At 45.6% G+C, this 16689-nt stretch overlaps 1 protein-coding gene across 2 annotated transcripts in view; it reads right to left on the bottom strand.

Annotated features, from left to right (window-relative positions):
- The window catches only part of CORO1C (coronin 1C), a 79967-nt gene extending 67236 nt beyond the window's left edge, over positions 1–12731 (bottom strand). The window contains exon 1 of one of the 2 annotated variants that reach the window (XM_060118388.1): positions 12633–12731. The gene's annotated coding sequence lies outside the window, so the exon portion shown is untranslated. The remainder of the gene's footprint in view (positions 1–12632) is intronic. The other variant, XM_060118387.1, reaches the window with a different exon arrangement.
- Positions 12732–16689: the final 3958 nt, after the last annotated feature.

Here is a 16689-nt window from a genome sequence, read left to right as displayed (position 1 = left end):
GCAGCTACAAAATGATTCTTTTTTTGTGATCACATGTTACTAATAAGATACAAACCAAAGCCTACAGATTTTCAAATTTTAATATTGCACAAATGAACTCCTAAATGATTCAACAGCTGAAAGGGTGCCCAATTCACCCTTTCTTAATGTACTTGGTTCTTGTCAATTTCTCAAGTTAAATGAACCCAAGCACATTAAATCCTTGGAGATCCAGAAGCCACTGAAATGAGCTGAGACCTGCCCTGTGATTCCCCTGGGGCTGGGCCTAGGGGCCCCTCAATGTCCAATGCAGACACTTTACAGGCAGTCGATTAAAAGATAAGAAACTCGAGGAAAGGAGAACGACAAGAAAGGGAAACTCAGCTTTTTCGAGGGCTACCTTAACTTTAAATCCTCATCTTGATACAAATTAGGGTTCTTCCCATATCTGTTTTGACAAAAACTCTCCAGCTGAAGGCACACTTCCACTAGGACGTTCCTTCATGGATTCTTTCTGAAGTCGAAGTTGCTAACCAAACCACAAATCAAAGCCCTAAGGACTCCATGCCACCAGTACTTTCAATTTATTCAAGAAGTTAGTTAGGGGCTTCCCTGGTGGCGCGGTGGTTGAGAGTCCGCCTGCTGATGCAGGGGACATGGGTTCGTGCCCCGGTCTGGGAAGATCCCCGCTGAGCCTGAGCGTCCGGAGCCTGTGCTCCGCAACGGGAGAGGCCACAACAGTGAGAGGCCCGCGTACCGCCAAAAAAAAAAAAAAAAAGTTAGGTAAATTTGCAATAAAGTACCAATATGTGATGCCACCCTATTTTTCATCAGAATTCACGCTTTAAATAACCAGAACTCCAAAATTTGCTTTACAGATAAAACGTTTCAGTAAATAAATGTGTGTATATGCTAACACACTTATTTAAATGAAAATGATGACTAGCTTATCATAAGATAATTTACTAGGCAAATGTTTACAATCAGTAGTCCTTCTACACCACAGAAAATTTCCTCTTTTCCTTTCATCTTCTAGGAAAATGGGAAGACTAACAATCACTATCACAAGTGTACCATGTAAAACTGAAATTCAATTATTCGACTAACATTTACTGAGTACCTACCATGTGTCACGCAGCCCGCTTGGAAACGGAGGCACAAAAACATTGTGACATTCTCTGCCTTCACGGAACGTGGCATAGAGTGGGTACTAGTGTTCACTTTCACACAATGGAAAATAATAATTCCACACTTATGTTTACTTAAAATTTCTACTCATTTAATCCAAAATGTAATTAGGAATAGCACAGAAATCAATAATGTTAGGGACACCCACAAATTACACTTCCAGCTACCTTTATAGCTCTATATCTAAACTATGCTTACCTTTTACGCAAACACACCGTATAAATGTGTATTCTGTTCTCATGACCCTGGACAATCTGAGCCATCTCCCTTATCCATCTGACACTGCTCTTCCCCAATTACACCTCCTCTGAGTCAGCCCAGTGCTATTTTGCAAACCCTCGGGCAGGGCCTCGACCCAGTGTCCCAGAGACACTGACTCCCCACCACCCTGTCCTCTCAACCCCCGCAGAGCTCAGGCTCCACACAGAGAATTCAGCGTCAAGAATTACATACTTGGGGGCTAGAAGAAGCTTGTAACGTATTTTTAAAACTATTATACCGTTTAAAAGTAAATCAAAATATTAAGCCTGCCATTAACACTTTGTGAACAAGACTTTTTCTAACTGCATCAGAAAAATTAAGTCCCTAATCCTTATCACACTTAGCATCATAAAATGCTTGAATAAGACGTTCTTAAAAACTAGACAATCCAAACCCTTCAAAGAGGCAATAACAAAAAGGAAAGATCAATTATTTCCCTCTGAGGAAAGAAGGGGCTTTGTGGTAAGAGTTTATAAAGGGACAGAGATATAGACGGGGACCAGCACACAGCTCTGGCCAGCACAAGTTGCCCCCAACTCACAACCATTACCCTGCCCTGATCTACTTCTCAAAGGTCCTGGAAACCAAGTCACTGCTAAAACATAAGACCCTTTCAAGCTGTGTTTCCCAAATGAAAAGAGAGGAAAAAAAAAAAAAAAGGATCCTGTGTATTTTGAAAAAAGCTGAGCAGATTCACTGTTTTCGAGGTTACAGGAGGAACCTTTCTAAAGCAGGCAAGGCTCCTTCCCGATTCCAGGAACCAGGGCTAGCCTTCTATATGGGCTCTGTCTGACCCCACTCGCCTTCCTTCAACTTTCCCCTTGAAACACTGTTATACTGACTACATGCCAACATTTCAGAGAGATGATGTTTATCAATAAGGAGCTTCCTTTGTAAAAATATTAACACTGTAGCTCTAAAAGGGTTGAGACATGAGTGAAATAAGACAAAGCCCGTAGTCCTTCTAGCACTGAATAACAGTGCTAGTCTAGTAGGAACTGTAGCCATCCAGGAGCGCATTAGCAGAAATGAATTTGAACCATATGCTTTGCGACTACTATTTAAAGGAGATCAGCTTAACCAGGGGAGTGGAAGCTTCAAGTTAAGAGAGAAGGAAGATGAACTTGGAGGGCTGCTGTGGCATGAGGCTGCTGGATGCCACACAGCCTACACAGACAGGCATCTGGGGTGGAGCAGGGTTCCATACTTCTTTGTCACATGACTCCCAGCTTCCAAGATCCGGAATTCAGCTATCATAATTAACAGTTTAAAAAGCTGTGCTGTGAATTAAACAGATTTCTTCTAGGATGGGAACCTACCCACCACTGTAACACTGAATCTGTACCCAAAAATGCCTTCTCAGTTCCAAATAACTGAGTTAGACTTTGGAACACAACCCAGTCCTGGGTTGGGGACTGAATGTACACGTTGCCTCCAAAACAGAAGCTGCCTCTCGGCTCTCAACCTTTCATGGTTAGAGAGCCACATGGCTCACAACTATCCTTTGCAGGTAAGATGTATCATTTGACAATGTATAATAATTCAGCCCAGTGCATGCACGACAGCGCTATACTGCATAAGAAGACCAGGGACGTTTCAGGGTATGTATGTATGTATGTATGAATGAATGAATGAATGAATAAATAAATACTTCCAATTTCCCTTTTCCTATGTAACACTGTAAAGCAACAGCGGTTCCCATAAGAGAGAGAGCCTAAGGGACGGTTACTCTATTTCTAATACAGACAACATGCATCTTATTAAATATCACCCCAAAGAGCTGTGGCCAGCACTTGTTGGCTCTGGCCTTTCTCTTGCTTGCCAAGAAAAACTCGGATGACATTGTTAAGCTAAAGACACTACTAACCGCAAAATTAATTCACCATCTAGCTTGTAAAGTGACTAGTCAGTCTCCTAATAAATCCTTCTGCTTAACGGAGATGATAGCTCAAGTTTATGTGTGTTTCTCAGTCACCGCTCAGGCAGCATTTGAGTTCTTACATTAATAAACCAGCCTCAATTCTTTAAGTTCCTAAGAATGAAAGGAATTAGAGTCTTTAACTAGAAAAGAATGCTTGACCATTATGAAAAGGAATTTAAGTATCTTTCACGTGAAGTAAGCAAATAATGGTGAGTAAACATTCGTCCTACAGAGGGGGAGCCCTGACAATGTCAAGAGTGGAAATACACCCCCAAAGGCTTCACACTCCCAACACTTCCCTTCCCATGTGTGTTTATGGCTGTTCATGAAACTGAAAAACTACAGCTTTGTTCATCCAGAATGAAGGCCTCAGCAACTGTCAGAACATGGGGACACACATCTGAGTCCACAATGGGGCAAAAAAGGCTCTTACACCAAACTGCCAGGTGCCCAGATTACCAGGCTGCCTTGGTTCCCTGGAGATAGAATGAACACGCTGTGAAGTAATGATCAACTTCGGCCAATGCCACGGGGTTTTCATTATGCCTGTCTGTAGTTCCAGTACTGGCTGGATGTTGTTCCTGTCAAAATGAGCCTTTTCATATATGGATGGCTTAACAGGGCTGACCTTTGCGATATTAATTGGTCTTTGAAACACCCAAGATAAATCCTTACCATGACCACATCCTAATGGTCAGGTTACATGATTGAGGACACAAAAAGGGATCAATAAAACACTGTCAAGGAACTTTACATGAAAACTAGGAAATCAAGTCTACCAAAGGCTTTTCCAAGAGATTCCACGTATTTTCAAGTTTCCCCAAACTGCATCTAAAAAGAAACCCTGAAAATCTGGACCAAGCTTCATAGTTGAATACATGTACAATCTGAAGATGTGAGGGGGGGGGGCGGAACCCATTGGTACTAACTACCAATTGTGATGATGAACTGAAGCGATAAACAGTGAGTAGGCTCAGTTTGTAAATCTGGCAAAAGACTGTGGCAGAAGCTTAAGAGGGAATTGTTGCATTGGGTCAAGGACTAAAACTCAGGGAAAGAACACTGGGTTCACACTGTTAAAAAAAAAAAAAATCCACACTATAGTATAAATCCACACCACCTACTACAAAAATGAATTCACGCTACCCATGGAAGGAGGTGGGGGCAGAAGGGAGGGACAGTCAAGTTCCTGATCTTGGGCAAGTCTTTCAAGCACCTGTGACCACAGTCCCCTCGTCCATCAGATGAGGAACAAGGCAGCAAGGTACTTTCCACTCTGGCTGTGATTCAGCGTCACCAGGGAGCTGGAGCCCAGGGAGCTGGAGCCCAGGCAGCTGGACTGACCAAGGTCTAGAGCTGAGCCTCACGGGCATCAAGTTGAGGACCTCTGGGCGTGAGAAATAATCTCCCAAACGCCCAGTACGATATATTTTTCAAAAGGTGGTGAGATACTGGGGCTAAAAGTATGATCCACTATTCATAATTTTTTTTTAATGTAGATAACCGCATGACCGAAGGGGGAAAAACACGTATTGTGAAATTCCCACCTTCAGTCATACAAAATACAAGCCTTCCTACTCCCATTTATAGTAGTTTCTCTTACTCCGATCTTTGCATTAATTTGATTTTTCTTGACTATGACAAACAGGAGGAACAATTTTTGTCATTAATGTAAGATTCAAATGACAGGCCTAATTTAACATCCCATGAGACTATGGAGGCTCTTTTCCCACACAGAATGTTACATTGTATCACAATGCTGCCATTCACATCATACTCAATCCCATGAGCATCTCACACCCTGCAGTGCAATCTCCTTCCAAACCCTAAAAAGATCAATCTTTTGCCGGGAACTAAACCTTTTTCCTTAAAATAGACAGACAGACAGACTGAATAGAAGCCTAAGGCCTAAATAAGAGAAGTCTGTCTGAATAGACATTTCCAATTCAGATAGATGGCCAAAAACTGCCTCACTTTTAACACTACCTTCCTATCCTAAAATTAGACACTTTTTTCCTCTCCAATGATTCAAGTTTGATTTGAAGTCTAAAATGCTGAGGCAGGAGTGGGAATCCACACAACAATAGCTTAATATCAGAAATAAAATATAGTAAACTTACCCCACTTGATTCTCCCCAGTTCCATTCATTAACAGACATTTAAGGACTTCCCTGGTGGCACAGTGGTTAAGAATCCGCCTGCCAATGCAGAGGACACGGGTTCGAGCCCTGGTCTGGGAAGATCCCACACACAACTAGGCCCATGCGCCACAACTACTGAGCCTGCGCTCTAGAACCCGCGAGCCACAACTACGGAGCCTGCAGGCCACAACTACTGAAGCCCACGGGCCTAGAGCTCATGCTCCACAACAAGAGAAGCCACCGCAATGAGAAGCCTACGCACTGCAAGGAAGAGTAACCCCCACTCACTGCAACTAGAGAAAAGCCCGCGCACAGCAACAAAGACCCAACACAGCCAAAAATAAATTAATTAATTAAGAAAAAAAACCAAAACAGACATTTAAGAGTGAAGACAGACGGAACACAAATTTATTGGGTGTCTACTCAAAACCCAGCAAGGTACCGTTAGCATCTCCATATTACAGAAGAGGCTCAGGGAGGTAGGTTAATTGACAAAATCATAGCAGAGAGTGAAACCCAGCTCAGTCTGGCCCTGAAGGTCTGCACCCTTCACTGCCTCAATTTCTCTAGACAGAACTCTTAGAGCAAGAAACTATATAAGTACAGATAGCTCATTGAGCCTAAGGAGACAAAGAACAAATTTGAAATTTATTTTTCTTTTTACTACCTTGCCACAATCCAATCACTTCAGTGAACACACAGAAAACATACCCCAAATGGCCAACTGGTTTCTCCTAATTCTCAAGAAGATACTAAGTGCAGTATTTTTAATTGAAGTATTAACCAGATGCTCTGAGAAAAGCAAGAGCACGAACAAAAGAATGAAAAGGAAGGAAGTATGCACCTCTAAAACCCAATTTACACCCACCATCAGGCGTGCACTGGGGTAGTTCCAGCACTGACTGCCTCAACACCACGAGGCTAAGCTGCTGCATTTGGTCTTGGTAAATCATCCCAAACCAAATGTGCTCCCTGGCCCTCTGCCCTGCTGAGAAGGCTGTGCGCCAGTCATCACTGTTTATTAGGGGGAAAGAACGTGGACAAGAATATTCTGCCCTCAGGAAAATGTTTCAAACACTCGGTTTACATCTGAGCAATTTTTTGGTAAGAGCTGGACTTGGGTGCCAGAAAGGCAGAGAGGAATTACCCCTGTACTTCAAGTTATTTTAACATAGGCAACAAAAGTGTAAATAATAACCAGAGAAACCCACTGACCTCAGGATCTTTCCAGTTAACTTCAATAAAAATAATCTTTCATTCAGCAAATATCCAGTAGGCACTAGAGACCACGCTGTGAGCAACAGAATCTCGGTCTGCTTTCCATGTGAACTTCTCTCCCACATTCTGCCTTCTATGGGAAGACGCCCTTCAGACAGTGGATTCAAGTTCAAATCCAGTTCCTCGTAGCAGACAGGAGTGATGAATGTCTGATGCATGAGGGCAGGGACAATGTCTGCCTGTGAGGACTAAGGAAGGTTTCATGGAGAATCCCAAAGGACAAGAGGGATTCACCAGGTGGAGGGTGAGCCGAGTAGTAAGCGCATCACAAGATCTTAAGGCTGGACAGTCAGGGAGTGGCAGTGGAGATGAAAACACAGGAAGGGGAGCAGTGAGAGATGAGACAGGCTGAAATCAGAGCTGTCCTCATCCACAACCACATTAAGTCTGAACTTTAACCACAGACAGTGGGGTGGGAGACCACGAGAGGATTTAAACAGGTAATGATATGTTCCCTGATGAACCCTTTGTGATGTAGAACTAACTCAAATCTTTCCCTAATCCTTTCACATTTGGATTTTAATTTATATAACCAAACTACCAGTAAGGATGTGATTTAAGGTCTAAATAATTTCTAACTCATTATCAGTTTGGACTCTATTATGCATAAATTAAACTTCACCAAAATTAAAAACTTTTCTACTTCAAAGGACACCATCAAGAAAGTGAAAGGAGGGACCTCCCTGGTGGTGCAGTGGTTAAGTGTCCGCCTGCCAATTCAGGGGACACGAGTTCGATCCCTGGTCCAGGAAGATCCCACATGCCATGAAGCAACTAAGCCCATGCGCCACAACTACTGAGCCTGTGCTCTAGAGCCCTCGAGCCACAACTACTGAAAGCCCACGTACCTAGAGCCCGTGCTCTGCAACAAGAGAAGCCACCGCAACGAGAAGCACGCACACCGCAAGGAAGAGTAGCCCCCGCTCACTGCAACTAGATAAAGCCCGTGCGCAGCAACAAAGACCCAGTGCAGCCAAAAATAAATAAAATTAAATTTAAAAAGAAAAGAAAGTGAAAAGACAACTCAGGACTTCCCTGGTGGCGCAGTAGTTAAGAATCTGCCTGTCAATGCAGGGGACACAGGTTTGAGCTCTGATCCAGGAAGATGCCACATGCTGTGGAGCAACTAAGTCCGTGTGCCACAATTACTGAGCCTGCGCTCTAGACCCTGCGAGCCACAACTACTGAGCCCATGTGCCACAACTACTGAAGCCCACGCGCCTAGAGCCCGTGCTCTGCAACAAAGACAAGCCACCGCAATGAGAAGCCCGCACACCGCACCGAGGAGTGGCCCCCGCTCGCCACAACTAGAGAAAGCCCGTGCACAGCAGCAAAGACCCAGCACAGCCAAAAACAAACAAACAAATAAATTTATTTTTTTTTAAAAGATAACTCACAAACTGTAGAAAATGTTTGCAAGTCATATATCTGATAAGGCACTTGTATCTAGAATATATAAATAACTCATAACAACAAAAAGATAACCCAATTTTAAAAAGAGCAAAGCATCTAAACAGAGGTTTCTCCAAAGAAAATATACAATTGTCCACTAATGACTTGAGAAGATGCTGGACATCATTAGCCATTAGGGAAATGCAAATCAAAACTACAATGAGATACCACTTCACACCCACTAGGATGGCTAGCATCAAACAGTCAGGGAATAACAAGTGTTGGCAAGGATGTAGAGAAACGGAAACCTTTATACACTGCTAGTGGGATTGTAAAATGGTGCAACTGCTTTGGAAAAGTCTGGCAGTGCCTCTAACAGTTAAACACAGAGTAACCACTATGACCCAGTAAGTCCCAAGAAAAAGCAAAACATATATCCACACATGAACTTGGACACAAATGTTCACAGCAGCATTATTCATAATAGCCAAAATGGAGAAACACCCAAACATCCACCAACTGCTGAATGGAAAAACAAAATGTGGTATATATCCATACAATGGAATATTTTTCAACCATTAGAAAAAGAATGAAGTACTTATACATGCTACAACATAGATAAACCTTGAATACACTATGCTTAATAAAAGACACAAAAGACCACATATTGCATGATTCCATTTATATGAAATGTCCAAAACAAGGGAAATCCATAGAGACAAAAAAATAGATAAGTGGTTGCCTAGGGCAGGTGAGGGAGAAGAACTGGGGCAGGGGGGGGACCGTTAATGGGTATGGGGTTTCTTTTGGAGGCAATGAAAATGTTCTGAAATTGTGGTGAGGGACATCCCTTGGGGCACAGTGGTTAAGAATCTGCCTGCCAATACAGGGGACACGGGTTCGAGGCCTGGTCTGGGAAGATCCCACATGCCATGGAGCAACTAAGCCCGTGTGCCTCAAGTATTGAACCTGCACTCTAGAGCCCGCAAGCCGCAATTACTGAAGTCCGCACCTAGAGCCCATGCTCCGCAAGCAAGAGAAGCCACCACAATGAGAAGCCCGTGCACTACAAAAAAGAGTAGCCCCCTCTCTCCGCAACTAGAGAAAGCCTGCACACAGCAATGAAGACCCAACGTAGCCAAAAATAAATAGTAAATTTATTTTTAAAAATAAAAAAATAAAAAAAATAAAATTGTGGTGATGACTGCACAACTCTGTGAATATACTAAAAACCACTGAATTGTACACTTTAAATGGGTGAACTGTATGGTATGTAAATTATATCTCAATAAAGTGGTTATAAAACAAAAAAGATTCCATTATGTGCCACTGAAATATAAGATAAGCTCTCAAAAGCAGTGTAGAATCTTGTTCACTCATTTTAAAGCATCTGAACTAGGGCAATGAAAACCCAGAGAGATTCTATTACTTAACATTCTAGGTACTAGGTCATACTGAAATATTCATGAGTATTTCCATGTTTTAATAAAGAAAAGGCATCTTAAGTTTAAAAAGATATACAAGTGTCAGAAAAGAGCTCTGACAGTAATAAGGTGACACTGGGAAGTCATCAAAAGGAAAACAAACAGGATTTGTACCCTGAATCTGAAATGGCACTCAAATTTATTATTGTTCCACCTCTGAAAAAAGAAGTCAAAGGTAAAACAACCTGGTTAATATAATGTTTCTAAAGCACCGTTTGTGACAAATCAAAGTATTAAGAAATAATTTGCCATCATACAGAATTTCCACACCCCCAGTGACATAACTAAGAAGTGATCACTTATCCTTTTGAACGTTCCATTTCATAGGCATCTGAGTGACCCTCCTCATGGTTGGAGTGAATCTCAAAAGTGACAGCTGCGTTAAGCACAAAACTTACATCAAAAAAATCCAAGTATTTAAAAAGTGCTGTATGTCATGGGTGAAGGAAGTCAAGAAGTACAAACTTCCAGTTATAAAATGAATTAAGTCATGGGATGTACTGGACAACACGGTGACTTTAGTCAATAATAATGCAGTGCGTATTTGAAAGTTGCCAAGAGAATAAATCTTAAAAGTTCTCGTCACAAAATAAATAAAAGTAACTCTGTATGGTGACACACCGTAACTAGGCTTATTGTGGTGACCATTTCAGTGTATACAAATATCAGATCATTATGTTGTACACCTGAAACTAACATAATGTTACATGTCAATTATACCTCAATTTTTAAAAAAATAATGAAGTAGCACACACATCGAAAGTCCTATCTGTCAACCCTGAATCTAATCCCAAATTATATATAAAGTAATAGACATAACTTCTGATTAGCACAATCTACAGGCAAAGTAACAAATGATCATGAAAAATTCAATACTTTGTGCAGTGATCTCTCATTGGTATGCGTCTATTAGAATCCATCAAGCTTTTATGTACCTTCCACAAATAATGAAAACCAAATACGGACAAGGCACATTCCAGATTTGTCAAAAAGGTGTGTACCCAACCTTAACACCCAGTACACCCGACAAACATTTACCACAAAACATGTCACCTCAAGGCCTAATATACAATTCCCACTTTTATTTCACTTCCCCCCCCCCCCCCCACTTAATGATGCAACCTCTCAGACCCAAGAGTTACTATTAGGCTTCATATCCAAACATTGTGACTCTGAAATGTACCTCCAAGCCAAAAAAAAAAAAAAAAAAATTAGTGTCCTTAGTTTTCTGAAATATACAGAATCAAGTCCAAAATAGATTTTTCCCATTTCTTCAGTTTTATAGGGAATGAAGAAAGTGCAGTCATATACACAGATATCTATTTGCCTTCACAACTGAACAGACGGTGCAAAGCAACTGCTTATACTTAATCATGTTTCTGTCTATTCTAGCAGGCCCTGGTGTCAGGAGAGCTCTGCCAGATAAGGACAATGAAATGCATTATTACATAGAGTGACTACGAGCCCTACAAGTACTGCTTGAGGATGTAATCCCGGGCAGGAAGGCTGCAGTGAGACGGCCTAATATTATATTTTGTGATAACTATTTGCAAAAGTAAACACATTCGCCACCCAGTACCAGTTTACAAACGCGCACTATATTCAATTCTGTTTTAATGTATTATAGGAAAGAAAGGCCTCTTGCTCTCCTGGGGGAGATGAGCGCCTTGCAATTTGCTTCTCACACTGAATCCCACGTTTGCAACATGTAGAGCAAGGACTTCAGACACCACAAAACAAGGACAGCCTACATCAAGGCCAAATATAGGATGTGATTCTAAACCGCCATGCAGTAAAGCGTACGTTTCCTTTCCCTGCGATCAAAAACCCTTTGAACACTCCCAAAAAAGGACGGCAGAGCCAGCGCCTCCCTGCAAGAGGAAGCCCCTTTCTTCTCGGCTCTCCCCGCAGCCTGCCACTTCCCCCCAACACATTCAAGTCATTTGAGAGACACAGAGCTGTGTGCGCGCGCCTGTGGGGACAGGCGGGAGAGGGCTCGGCCCCTGCATTTCCACCTCTACGTCTGAGTTCATCCTCAGTCATTTAGGCGCAGCGGAGCCCCACCTGCACCTCGCTCCTTCTTACTGCGTCCCTCGCCAGCTGCTCCGCTCTTAGGCGAGCGTATCTCTGAATCACCCAGTTCACGCGGACGCTCCAGGCCCCCGACCCTGCAGCCTTCCTGCCCCATTCTTCCTCTCCCAACCCGCCCCCCCGCCCCTCCCCCGCCAGTCCCAGCCCTCCGCTCCCAACGCCCGGCTCATCCTCCTCCCGAGTCGCCCCCACCCACATCACCCCAGCTTCAGCCCTGCCCCGCCCTTCCAGACCCCCAAACCAGCTCTTTAGGGCCCAGAGCCGGCCTCGCACCCCAAAGCTGGCAACCCCCAGGCCGGACCACCGCCCTCGCCCCTCCCACGCAGGGACCAGCTCCCCCCGGCGCCATGTGAGCCCGCCCCCTAGCCACCCCCCACCCACTCGCTCCCCAGGGCGGCTCAAGTCCCGCCTCCCAGGCCTGGCGCCCCCCAGGCTCTGCGCTCTAGCCTCTAGCAGCCCCTCCCCACCCAAGACCCCACCCAACCTGGCGGAGCCCTGACCCCTAAAATCCTTCCCGGGGCAACCTCGTGCCCCCTCGGCTCCTCGCCCGGCCAGGAGGGTTCCGGACCCCTAAAAGTCTCCCCAGGGCAGCCTCCTCCCCACAGGAACCTGGGTTCATTCTCCCCAGGCCGAACGGTTCGGTCCCCAACTCCCTTCCCCACCGAATCCCAAGTCTCCCGCGGCAGCCCCTACCCCTACTCCACGTACACCGGCCAGGGCGGACCCCCGGCCCAAGGATCCGCGCCTCGCGCGCCCACCCAGCCCTGTCCGCTCCACCGAGCCCTGTCCCATGCCCCGCCCGCTCCTGTCAGCCGGCGCCGGCACACGCTTAAAGGACAGGTCCGTCCGCCCGTCCGGCTCGCTCCCAAGCCGCCCCGCCGGGCGCGCGCAGCTCACCAGGGCTGAGGTGCCTGAGGCGCCGCTGCCGAAGTCCCCGCTGCAAAGCCCGGAGAAACCTCCAACTGCTACCGCCTCCCGCCTGGCACTGAGCGCCGCGCGGGGGAGGGGCGCGGACAGCCGCCCCCGCCGCTGCACGCAGGCCCCGCCCCCGCGCCGCACCGCGCCCAACCAGGGCCACGGGGTTGCAGAGCACCACGCCCACTTCCGGGAGGGGAAGCCCGCTTCCCACCCTGCGTTCCACGCCTCACTCTTTCTAGCGCCCCCTCTGGTCGCGCCGAGGGATGCGGGAGTGCCGCGGAGGAAGGCGGTGCCCAAGCGCAAGCACCGCCCGCTAGTCCTCTGAGTGGCCGGAGGGCCAGGCCCACTGACCCCAAAGAACCAGGAGCGGTTACCTTAGAGCCCCGCCCACTGACCTGTTTGGCTCGGCAGGAGCACATCCCCCGGCTCCTCAAAAATTCCCCCAGAGTCCCTTAAAACCGTAACATCAGCTGCTCTGAACCCCGCCCATTGCCCCATCCAAACCCCTTGCCAGCATCCTGGCTCCCTAAGGCCAGCTCCCCTCTCATTCCTTCAGAACTGGCCCTTCTGCGCCACAACCCCCGCCCCAACTTCTAGAAGTCCCGCCCACGGGCTGGTAACCCTATTCGCAGCATCGCAAGTCCCGCCCACTGCCCATCTAACAGCGTTAATTCTCCAAGCCCCGCCCAGAATTCTCGAATCCCCGCCTCTGGCTCCCGAAGTTCCGCCTCTGCTGCCCTCACACCCTCCCACCACCACTTCTGGGGATTCCCGACGCTATGATCCTCCTTCCACTACACCTTGTCACTTTGCTAGCACACGGTGGCGGCCCCTAGGCTGGACCACACCCACATATCCCGCCCCCACTACACAGAAGGGCCTATCTTGACCCAATTTCGCAGGTGAGGAAATGAAGGATACAGGGTCCCTCCCTTCCTTTTCCTGGCCAAAGACCCTCTCTTAATAAATGGATGGCCCAGGCCTGAAAGTCAGAGCACCGGGATTCCAGTCCATCTCTGCTGCTGTCACACTGGGTCCTGAGGCAGTTCCCTTCATCTCTGTGGGCCTGAATCTCCTGATCTGTAGCGTGAAGTTGTCCTCTTTATAGCCAGAGTTCCTTTCTCAAATACCAAGCTCTGAAATGCCAAGGTTTGGGGAAACTGGGACTGATGAACTGAATTAACAAAGCAGACCTGCTGATGGGGTAGGCTATTTACTTCCCAAAGCAAGGCATTTTTGCAGTTCACAGCAGGGGAATTTTTCATGTTAAGCATCAGCCACAGAAATGTGTGTTATGTAAATCAGGGTCCACCTGAACCAAAACAGCTATCACAGCAAATTATTTCTCCTCTCTAAGCCTCAGTTTCTTCATCAGTAAAATAGGGATATAGCAGACGCACCTTGGGAAGGATTCCATGAGCTCTTGGTTAGTAATACACTTAGCAGGGTGCCTGACTTGGCATAAGCGTCAGTTAGTCATTACACTAAAGATGCCTCTCTGGCAGCATGACAGAAGAGAAAAACATGGACTGTAGATTCTGACAGACTCGGCTTTAAATCTAGGCTCCACTTCTTACCAGTTGTGTGACCTCAGGCAAATCACTTCCCCTCTCCGTGCCCTGCTCGCCTCGTCTATATAGTGGGATTCATCTAAATGCTTACTTCAGAGAGTGGTTTTGAAGATTCAGGAGTTTAGATTCAATGAATTAAATCATGGAAAAGTATCCAGCATAGTGCCTGGCATACAGTAGGTATTTAAAACAGGTGGATTCCCATCTCCCAGTTCTATAAATGATAAAATTAGAAGTAAAACTTCCCAGGACATCAATTCCCCCAGGATGACACCACCATACTGCAACCATAGAATACGCTGAGAAAGATCCCAAGGCCTTTGCCTTCCAGTTTTATCCTTAAGGTGGGGGAGGTGATTCTTGCACAGAAAGCATCTAAAGCCAGAAGCAATGCCACCTCGCCACACCTGACCCAAATGTGGTCAGTGGAGAGCTGCTACTCCCAGAAGCAGCTGGAAAATTGCATAACTCTTTGCAAACCCCTCCTCCCCCACCATCCCATTGTTCTTGAATTCCTTTCCTTCGTGGACTCGAAAGGAAACCTTGGTTCTGTCCAAACTGGCCCTAAAGGAGAGATTCAGGTCCAGGTAAGATGTTGGATTTGAGAGTCTTTTCCTGCTCTCAAAACCTGATTTCTGAAGTAGCCTTAAAAGATCGATGCTAGGGCTTCCCTGGTGGCGCAGTGGTTGAGAGTCCGCCTGCCGATGCAGGGGACACGGGTTCATGCCCCGGTCCGGGAAGATCCCACGTGCCGTGGAGCGGCTGGGCCCATGAGCCATGGCTGCTGAGCCTGCACGTCCGGAGCCTGTGTTCCACAACGGGAGAGGCCACAGCAGTGAGAGGCCCGCGTACCACCAAAAAAAAAAAAAAAAAAAGATCAATGCTAGATGAAGATGCATTTAATGATCAGGAAAAAGAATGATTCCATACCCCACATGATACACAGGCCAGGTCTTGTATGAAGAAGAAAGAACTGTGGGACCTGCATTTGGAAGCTCCTAAGGAAATCATTTTTCTAGTTTCTCTTAGTAGCAAATGGAGACCTTAGCCTTAGGTTGCCAGGGTAACATGGAAGCTGAGTGGATTAGCCCTGTGGAAGCATTAACAAATAATAATACTATTAATTAAATGAGTGACTGGAAGTAATCTCAGATTACTAGAGTAATCTCAGTAAGCAAGACCTCTGCTTGAGTGACAGAAGAGGACAAAGCTCGGGGAATATTAAAATTCACCCTCAGTTGATCAATCTTGATTCTCACTGCTTTGAGTGCTTCTTTCTGAGAAATAGGAACTAGAAACGATTGATTGGCTACAGACGGGATGCCTTTTTTTAAAAATTTATTTTATTGAAGTATAGTTGATTTACAATATTGTGTTAATTTCCTACTGGGCATATACCCACAGGAAACCATGATTCAAAAAGACACATGCACCCCAATGTTTGTTGCAGCATTATTTACAGTAGCCAGGACATGGAAGCAGCCTAAATGCCCATCGGCAGATGAATGGATAAAGAAGATGTGGTACATACATACAGTGGAATATTACTCAGCCATAAAAAGGAACAAAATTGGATCATATGTAGAGACGTGGATGGATCTAGAGACTGTCATATAGAGTGAAGTAAGTCAGAAAGAGAAAAACAAATATCGTATATTAACGCATATATGTGGAACCTAGAAAAATGGTACAGATGAACAGGGTTTCAGGGCAGAAATTGAGACACAGATGTAGAGAACAAACGTATGGACACCAAGGGGGGAAAGTGGAGGGGGTGTGTGTGATGAATTGGGAGATTGGGATTGACATGTATACACTGATGTGTATAAAATGGATAACTAGGGCTTCCCTGGTGGCGCAGTGGTTGAGAGTCCGCCTGCGGGTGCAGGGGACACGGGTTCGTGCTCCGGTCTGGGAAGATCCCATGTGCCGCGGAGCGGCTGGACCCGTGAGCCATGGCCGCTGGGCCTGCGCGTCCGGAGGCTGTGCTCCGCAACGGGTGAGGCCACAACAGCGAGAGGCCCGCATACCGCAAAAAAAAAAAAAAAAAAAAAAAAAGGATAACTAATAAGAACCTGCTGTATAAAAAATAAAATAAAATGCAAAAATTCAAAAAATATAGTGTTAATTTCTACTGTACAGCAAAATGATTCAGTTATACATACATATACATACTTTTTCATACTCTTTTCCATTAGAGTTTATCACAGGATATTGAATACAGTTCCCTGTGATATACAGTAGGACCCTGTTGTTTATCCATTCTGTATATAATAGTATGGGATGCCTATTTTTTTTTTTTTTTGGCCACGCCACAAGGTGAGGCATGTGGGATCTTAGTTCCCTGACCAGGGATTGAACCTGGGTCCCCTGTGGTGGAAGTGCAGAGCCCTAACCGCTGGACCACCAGGGAATTCCCTGGGATGCCTTTTTTTAAGTAAATGTTAGATTTTGAGATAATTGTA

This window comes from Mesoplodon densirostris, chromosome 15 (genome assembly GCF_025265405.1).
Source record: "Mesoplodon densirostris isolate mMesDen1 chromosome 15, mMesDen1 primary haplotype, whole genome shotgun sequence".
Lineage (NCBI taxonomy): Eukaryota > Metazoa > Chordata > Mammalia > Artiodactyla > Ziphiidae > Mesoplodon > Mesoplodon densirostris.
Note: the sequence above shows the minus strand (reverse complement) of the source record. Positions and strands in the feature narration are given on the sequence as shown.